Source organism: Talpa occidentalis, unplaced genomic scaffold (assembly GCF_014898055.3).
Source record: "Talpa occidentalis isolate TD23 unplaced genomic scaffold, MPIMG_talOcc4v2.1 talOcc4.13, whole genome shotgun sequence".
In the NCBI taxonomy this organism is placed as follows: Eukaryota; Metazoa; Chordata; class Mammalia; order Eulipotyphla; family Talpidae; genus Talpa; species Talpa occidentalis.
The window spans coordinates 8,024,632-8,034,126 of record NW_023601322.1 but is presented as its reverse complement, the minus strand read 5'-3'; positions in this window follow the sequence as shown (position 1 = coordinate 8,034,126).

Below are 9,495 nucleotides of genomic sequence, written 5' to 3'. Positions count from 1 at the left end.
CCATTGAAGATCTTATGCACTAGAGTATGTTTTCTCTTGATGCGGTGGATGGTAGAACCCATTTAGAACACGCAGGATGGGGGACTCTGGGGTGCCTCTCACCTTGCCCTGTAATAGTTGCTTTTTAATTGCTGACCTTAATCCTACTATCTCAATTGTCCCTACCTTTCCATCAGTTGGAGCCATTACAGTGTTAATACATACAACACTTCATCCATCAGTATCACTGTCATACCAACATAGAGAGACACCAGTGTCCCTATGTATCTATAGGTTGTTTTCTCCTTGAAGATTGTCTCCTGAGTTAAACTGAACAGGCCTGCATCTCCCAGGCACATAGGCCAACAGCTGAAACACAGAAGGTACGCATGTGCTATTTTTTCTCAATAGCACATTGTGTTGGTGACTGTCTCCCTTTGATAGGTGAGACCTGTCTGGTTCATTTGTTTCTTGATGCCCTCTGCATGAAGCCCAGGGCTTAGTGGAAAGAAATGCTAAATAAAGGTTTTGAAATTCATGTTAAATGAATTGTTCACTCTTTTTTTTTTTTTTTTTTTTTTGTAGCTCTTTCTTTTCAAATGCCTGCCATGTTCAATGTGATCACACAAAGAAAATAGCTGGCAAGTCACAGACTCTTTTACTTAAGCTGATAAATGGTTATTCTTTGTGGTAAGTACAAATGAGACTCAAATTAATGCTCTTTGCTGTTTATGGACATTAGTCCAACTTGATCTTTATATAGCATAGACTTACTGAAGTTGTTATTGAAGTCCTGTCTCTTAATGGTGCCCTCAGGGTCTGTACTGGGATTTCTTATTCATTAGATGTTAATTCCTTCACTAGCTGAGGCTGAGTATTCTTGGCTTAAGTTGAACCTGGTCTAGCAATTTATGACATTAAAGAACTAATACAGTAGATGAATGAGAAAATAAGACAAAAAGAGTCCAAGATGGAGAATCGATGGAGATGATAAGTAAGGTTGCCAAAAAAGAAAATGCACAATCTAAAGCCTTCAATAGGCTAAGGTTCGCATAAAGTATGAAACGTTTATATAATGGGGTATTAAACAGTCACTATAATTTTGTCCAAAAAGGTAATTTATTTATTTATTTATACAAGCACTGGGTACAGTCAGAAGCACGGGAGGGTGAGAGAATTCACCAGAGCCAGAGTGGGGAACAGAACAGGCAGACTGACGAAGTACACTGCTGAGGGGAGCAGAGGGTGGCAGGAGAGGTCTGTCGCGCCATGTGGGACCCTCGCCCTGCGGCCGGGGATGGAACTGGCACTGCAGAGGCTGCAGGCAGCCTTGCAGCCCAGCACTCAACCGCTGCGCCACCAGGGGAGGCCCAAAAAAGGTAATTTAAAAGCTTACTTTTTTTTGAAACAGATACAAAATATTTACTAGAAAAAAATGTTAATATAAATACGCAAAAGTAAAACATGAAAATATGCCAAGTCACACTTATTCCTCTTTTCTCTGTTTGGGTTCTAAGAGAAATGGACAGACTTACCATATTAGCACAAAGGGATGGACAAATGGTGTACATGCAGGTGTTCAAAAATTAAATTATTCTAGACATGTTGCTGTGTAGTATTTCATATTTTGCATGAGCAATTCATATATTTTTGATCCAATATTATTTGATCCAAATAATTAAATTTTGTTGAAAGTTGAGGTGTTTCATATTTTCTTTTTTTTTTTTTTTTTCTTTCCATTGGGTAACACTCTTTTATTAATTTTTTAAAGTTTATTTTTTTATTATTTTTTTATTTTTTTACATTTTTTTACATCAGTGTTCATTTTTTTTTAAATAATAAATTTTATTTTTATATTCCCCCATACAATTGCAAACGCCCCATTCTGACCCCAATCCTTCCCCTCCCGCCCCCCCCCCCAAAAAGTGTCTCTGGTTCATAGTTTTTTGTTGATTTTGATTTTCACTTTCTTATATTCATTTTCCTGGTCCCTTATTTAAGTTTTCTAGATTCCTGCTATGAGTGAGACCATCCGGTATTTTTCTTTTTCTTTTTGGCTTATTTCGCTGAGCATGATCCCTTCCAGCGCCATCCATGTTGCTGCAAATTGCATGTGTTTATCTTTTTTGAATGCTGAGTAATATTCCATGGTATATATGTACCACATCTTCTTGATCCAGTCATCTATTTTTGGGCATTTGGGTTGTTTCCAAAGCTTAGCTATTGTAAACAGTGCTGCTATAAACATAGGGGTGCAGGTGCTCTTTGGAATTGATGTTTCTGTGTCCTTTGGGTAAATACCTAGGAGTGGAATTGCTGGATCATATGGAAGCTCTATGTTTAGTAGGTCCAGAAATCTCCACACAGCTCTCCATAGTGGTTGGACCAGTCTGCACTCCCACCAACAGTGCAGGAGAGTTCCTTTTTCTCCACACCCTCACCAACATTTGTTGTTGCTAGTTTTTTTAATATGTGCCATTCTCACTGGTGTGAGATGGTATCTCATGGTAGTTTTGATTTGCATTTCCCTTGTTTCATATTTTCAATCTTATAAATTGTGCACAACAGGACAATGGCTGAAATCAAACTGAGTTTAAAAATAAAAGAAGAATATATAGAAAGATATTTTTCAGTGACCAAAATATTTAAATATTTTAAATATTTAAATATTAAATATTTAAATAAATATTAATTCAATTTAATATTCTGTTGAGTACCGTAAAACTACAAATGTTAAAAAAAATCAATGCTTTACTTAGGATAAATTTTCCCCTCCTCTTGTAATTGTTTCCCTAAGCATTTTTCTCTTTATCACTGTATTATAATATATTTACTTATTTATGACCACCACAAGGATCTCTAAGTAAATAAATAAATACATAACAACAATCATAGCCATTTAGTTTTGTATTATTCAATGAGAAGGACTGGGTTAAGGGTTTTGCAAACAATAGATTACATAATCTATCCAATAACTGCTAGTCTAGAAAGTATTCCATTTTATTGATAAGAAAACAGATTGTTTAAGGAACTTTTCAAATGTCAGACAGCAAGCAAATGAGGGAATAATTGTAACTGAGCCTCTAGGTCTATATAGCCCCAGGCATTTCTACAGAGCTATATATTCTGTGTCTTGAAATTTTACTTCCTGCACATCTGCACTGAAAAAGAGTCTTCAACCATTGTGTCATCCATTGGGAATGACCAATGGCTCAATTCAGTATGCTGTTGATGGCGATTCCAGCTTGTGGTAGTTCACTATGTTTATATCAGTCGTGATCATTGTTTCCAGGCCATGACTACAATAACAGAGCCACAGAAAATCCATGTGACTCTATGCTTATTGCAATTGTAGCATCTCTAGCCCTTTGAAATTTCCTCTCTTCCAACATTTCTGGAAGACATGAGGCTGCCCAATATCCATTCCTATAAATAATCTCTGCCATCCCTGCAGCAGCCACCCCTTTTTGTCTTGGCCATCAAGTCTGCAGAGATATGGAATGGAGGATCTGAAGATAATGCAAAGCAGCAAACTCCCCATCAGTACTGCTCCGGGTGCTGTCTGATGACATCTTTGCTATATTGTAAAGGAGTTCTTCTCGTGGTCGCCTGCTGAAGCTTGCCCATCTCTGTTTTACTCTCTCTAAAGGCAACAGTGCCTGAACTTGTAACCTCTGCTTCCAGAAGACTCGAGTCCTTCAGAAAGAATCAGGTACTGTAAGTCTTTCAATTTTTGGTAACAGTTCCTCTGACCCTAAGATCAGGCACAAGTTCATAGGGAACAGACTGCGTGATCATTTGAACCACATTCTTTGAGCTTTTCTCAAAATAAATTGATCCTCAGGCTTTGTTCTCAGATCAAGTTGCTATGTTTTGACCCCTTTCCCTGAGATTTGAGTTACTTTGCTAAATGCTTCTCAGCCACACATGTGACTACATTCCTGGCAAAACCGTCCTCTGGTCTTCAACTTAAGTCCAGGCATCCACGAAAAGTGGGCTGCCCTCAGGCTTACTTTCTGACTCCTTGTAGCACTCCGTTATGATTTATTGTGTGTATATGTGTCTTTTTTGTCACTATATAAAGTCATGGAGAGCAGGGAATAATTTCTGCATCCACTTCTGGGTCTATGTCATGATTTGCACAAAGGAAGGACCGAATAAGTCATTTTTGAATGAACGTAATTGGGACATTGTGATACGGAGACTTTTCTTTTTACACAGTGAGTTAAAGGGTTAACGTCTTTGTGGAAGAGCTAGACCAAGCACAAATAAAACTTGAGATAAATAAATGTGGCTAGACAATGGATCCTGGAACTCTACCAAAATGTTTCAGGATGTTTATCCAAATCTGCCATTTTCCCCGTGCACACACAGGCGCACTTAGAGTTGATATGCCCTAGGAGAACTAGCATTCATCAAGGTTTCTAAGCCATTACTTCTTCTATGGACCCTGGCTGATGCAGCCTTCAAAAAATGTGAAAGGCCTGCTAGTTTCTTCTCTTGAAAGAGCAGCAGAAGCACAAAAGTTGGAACCCAAGAGGTCACTTGGTGGAACATGATGGTGGTCTTTTGGGCTTTCCCCACCAAAGTAAGAAAATGAAAATAAATTCACCAGATTGTCAGTATTCTATTCTATTGATTATCCTTAATCGATGTGGATATTTGACTCTCATTGAAAAGGAATCTAGACGTTCAGCATTTGTCTATTTTGTTTTGTCTTTTTCTTTGCTTTTATCTATCTTGAATTATTGCAAACTCTTGGCTTTTCTGTACTTTTTCAAAAGATTACTGCGTAAGAAAAATAACAGCAATTTGGTTATGATAAATTCTTTTATATTATTCAATCTCCTAAGAATGACTAGAAACTGAGAGGCTCTTGGAGTCTAGAAACTCCCAATTAAATGTGTTCAAGTCTTGCTCCCTGGAGGCAAAGAATTGATCTTTGCCTCTAGATGCTTCCAGTAGCTCCTGGGCCTGCCTTCGATTCTTTGGCTGGTGGATGCAATGCTCCAGACTTTGCCTTCATTTTTACATGGCTTTCTTCCTTCCATGTCCTTTCCTCATATAAGGACACCAGCTATTTGATTTAGAGCTCAGTATCACCGCATCTCAACCTCTAATTACAGCTGCAAACATCTTATTTCTAAATAAGGTCACACACTTATTTTCAAGTAAGAATATTTGGGAAACACACCTGGACACTTCAAGAGTCTATGGTGAGAACTGGGATCTAGAGCCAGCCACACACAGGACAAAGAACATTTCAACAAACCCAGAGCCCACAGCATATCCCACTAGTAGTACAAATGAGTCCTTCACAACACTAGACTGCTCTCTGTGGGAACATGGATAAATCTAGGATGACTGCATGGGAGAAGCGCTTCCCTAGGGGTGAGAGCATTCTCTGCACACAATATGTGTGCATTCTCTGAATGCCTTGAGACATTCAGTTACTTCCCTGGACCCTGCTCTTGGAACCCATAGCAACATCTGGGAAGAGAAAACCTGCAAAAGACTGAACTTTTCATGAGCGAGGCAGGTGGGCGCCCCGAACATCAGGGTTGGGAGAGCTGCAGAATATATGACACATCTGTACTCATGAGCCCTTTAAGAGAGGAAATGAAGACTGTTTGAGGTACACATTTTCTGAGAAATCCACCTTTTATCTAAACAGTTCCAAGGGAGGTACAAAGCAACCCCATTTTGTAAGTAATTTACATGGACAATTTAGGCAGAAGTAGGGGGTGCCTAAATGGTTGAGAAAATAGCCCTAGTTCTCCTTTTAGCCTTTGTGGCAGGAACTTTTTTAACCTCTTTGATCCTGGAAAGCCCTCAATTTCTCAGTATTTCTTATATCCAACTGCTCTAGGAAGACTTGGGGAGGCTCAGAAAGCAGGTGGCTTAGAGGTAAAAACATTACATGTTTTGTTTGTTCTAATTATTTGCCTGCAGCATATGGAGAGAGATAGTCAATTAGGCAGCTAGGATATCCACCACCAAGATCTTTATAGATTTAGACTCGGGATAGTGTCCTGATGGGACCCAAACAGGAAGCTCTTTGTTTAAGGGATCCTGACATTTTAACTGCCACCAAATCCAGCCTCTTCTAGGATGAAAAGCCAGAGCTCTTCAGTTGCCCTCGGCAACGCTAAACAACGATTAAGAACAGGAAGTGAAAAGTACTGAGTCTAATTGCAACTGCAAAGGCAAAAAAAAAATGAGAAGCTTCTCCATATGAGGCTTTGCTCATTTCTGCATCTTCTGGGGGTTCTGATGACTGACATCAGTTGGCTATTCGTTGTGCATCTTGTAATTTATTTCAATGCACAGCTTTGACACTAAGTGTACAGCATGAGCATTGTTTGTAAAATGTGATGCAGTAGAAAATACTATAGTATGTCTGGAATGACAGCAAGTTATGGTTTCCTGTGAAATCTTTCACCAGGTTAAAGAGAAATAATTTGATAAATAAGGAACAACTATGGCAAGCAATAGGATGCTGGCTGAGAACTTGGGGGGTCTCTTCATCACTGATACTTGAAGTGTTCATCTGCACAGGGAGGCTGCACTTGTGGTTGCTTTTGTCTGGCTGGACACGGCTGTGTCCATGGAAGGTTCAGGTCTGTCCACCACGACCCTTATGCATGTCGGGTCTAAGCAGAGACCAAGAGGTCTGAGTCCAGCTGGGAGAACCTATTGGCTTATGTAGACTTGGCCTGGGCCCCTCTACCAGAAAGTGATCTGTGGAGGCCAGTACCAGCACCAGTAAGACGCGGCAGGATACAGAAGCCCTCGTCATCTGTCTCTCGTACCTGGGGGCAGGAGTCTACTTTGTGGAATAGCCAAGGAAGGTTTTTTAAATAACATACGACTTGCTCTGCCCACCCAGTAGGCTCCTGGACCATGGACCTGGTTACCACTCAGAGAGCATTCAGGGGATGCAAACTAATTAAGAATTCTAGCCCAAGGGGTTGGGAAATATTGAGACATACACATTTTTGCAATGCGGGCATGTTGGCTTTGTAGGTGAAGCAGATGGGTTTGTGCCTGTATCCCCTTGTGCTGCTCAACTCCCAGCATCTGTGACGTTTTGCCGGAGGTCTTGCTCTGGTGACAGAGCCTGCATGGCCCATGCATATGGCAGACCCGCAGGTGAAGAGATGGATCCCTGCCTCTTCCCCCAGGCAACCAGCCCCTGCAGTCGTGCATTTGGGGAACATTGTGCAGGGCATTCCCGGCCCCTCCCCTCCCCCCCCAGAGTTCTAAGCTTCCCAGTGTGCTTAAGCTTCAGTGTCTCCAGAGACACTGGGTTGATGATGCAAACTTTCCCTCCGTCTCCCTTCCCCGCTCCTTTCCTAAGGCTTTGGGGACCAGATTCTCAAATACACACTGGACATGAGGGGGCCGCCCCCGAGGCACAGCAGGTTGAGCGCAGCACTGTGAAGCTGTCCACAGCCTCTGCAGCTCGGGTTCGATTCCCAGCCGGCCAGGCAGATTCCCACATGGCACGGCAGACCTCTCCTGTCTTGCCCGCTGCTCCCTTCAGCAGTGCTTTCGGTCCGTCTGCCTGTTCTGCTCTCCACTCTGGTGAATCCTCTCACCCTCCCACGCCTCTGACCTGTACCCCAGCTCTTGTACAAATAAATAAATATTAAAAAAAAATACACACTATACATGAATGTTGCACCAGACCGGGCTCCTGGAGTGTCCAGTCTGAGTCATCAGCCCTCTGCACTCTGTAGCCTTGTCAGGTTCAGAAAGGGGTGAAGGTGCACTGAGGTGCTCGCTCTCACACCCTGGGTGCCTTTTGGGGGCCCAGACAGCACTGCACATACAGTGCTTCTGACCCCTAAGTTCTGCCACTATGGGACTCACTCAGGTCAAGATCTCAGCCCAAATCTGACTCCAATCTCCCTGCATCTCACCCTCCAAGTACAAAATATTTACATCGAAGCACTGAGACACAGCCACCCACATGAATGCATCCCTTAGCGGGACTTTTTCTCTGTCATCAAATGTCTGTGCCCAGCAGAAGTGGGGCTGAGCCACCCACTACAGAGGCAGCTAGGAATCAGAGGGCTCGGGACACCTCAGGCAAGGCTGGTTCATTAGCGCCTCTGCTGATTAATCAAGGCCTGGCTGCCGCTTTGCTAAATGCCTTGAGGTGGAGTTGGAGGCAATCAGCCCGGTGGAGACAGCCTGATTGCTTCTCAAAGTAGCAGTTCGCTTTGGACACCGTACTTGTTCCTGTCAGATTCCTATTGTGACCTTCAATAAGGACACTCACCAGCAAGCTCAGAGTATGTGACACACCAGCCTGGAGTCTGTGCTGCGAAGACTGTTACACGTGAAGAAGCTGCTGCAAAATCCCCAAATGCAATTATATTTTGGATTCCCGAATGCAACTCAGCAATTGCAGTCCTGTCTTCCCTTTGTGTTTGCCCTGGACCAGGCACTCCCACTAAATGTGCCAAACACTTTATTTTGGTCTCCGTTTTTAGAGTGTACATGAGGAAAATGAAGTGCGGTCTCCCTCCCTCCCACGGTAAACAGCCACATAACTGTAATAAGCAGCTTTCTGAATAATTTATAATTTGCAAACAAAAATTCATCTGATTATGCTGAGATGACAGCCACTCTGCATAACAATGCATATTTTCAAAGAGATTTTTTTTTTGCTTTTTTTCCTATTCTGATTACTGATTATTTACACAAATGGAAGAGAAATAACTGTGCACACTATTACCTTTAAATTATTTTTTAATCTACCTTTTAATCTTTCAGAACTGTACAGGGACGATATAATTATTCTCTGCCAATCACTGGCGACGATGCATTCAAAAGCATTTTCCTATGTGGATGAACAAAGCAGAGTTTAGGATAACATGCAAATTCGATGTTTCTCTTTCCTGGGTCACGGGGGGCTGCGGGGTTTCAGATCATCAGCGACTCATGACTATTTTATGACCCGTTTTCTTTTAATACTGGAGAAAAGCATACAATACACACATTTTTCTCCAAAGTCACACCACACCCCTCTCGTTTTCTCTTGACTGAGTGTCAAATGTGAACATGACACAGCTTTTGTTTGTTTCAAGGTTCAATCTTTGATTAAAACTGATGGTTTGGTTGAACCACTTTGGAAACACATCAGAAGCTCTAGAGAACAGAAGAGATACTCTTCTCAAATAACGCTGGTGGGGTGGGTGGGTACACTCTGGAAGGGTTTATTACGTATGGCTTAAAATGATGACAGTGTTGATGAATCCTCTGAGGGGCTGGGGACTGTCCACCTATGTTTGAATGATTAGCTCTCAGTGTAAGACTGTTCTGGAGGCTAAATCACAGCTGGGGAAAAAACCTAGAGTCCTCTTATGTTTTCAGAAGGCTGGCTGAATAAGTTCATTTGTTTTCTCACATTATCTAGACTAGTGGCTTCCCCCATATAGTTGACTGCTAACCTAATCTAACTTCATGCTAATTTTGGGGATATACCACCAGATCTAGTCATTGGGG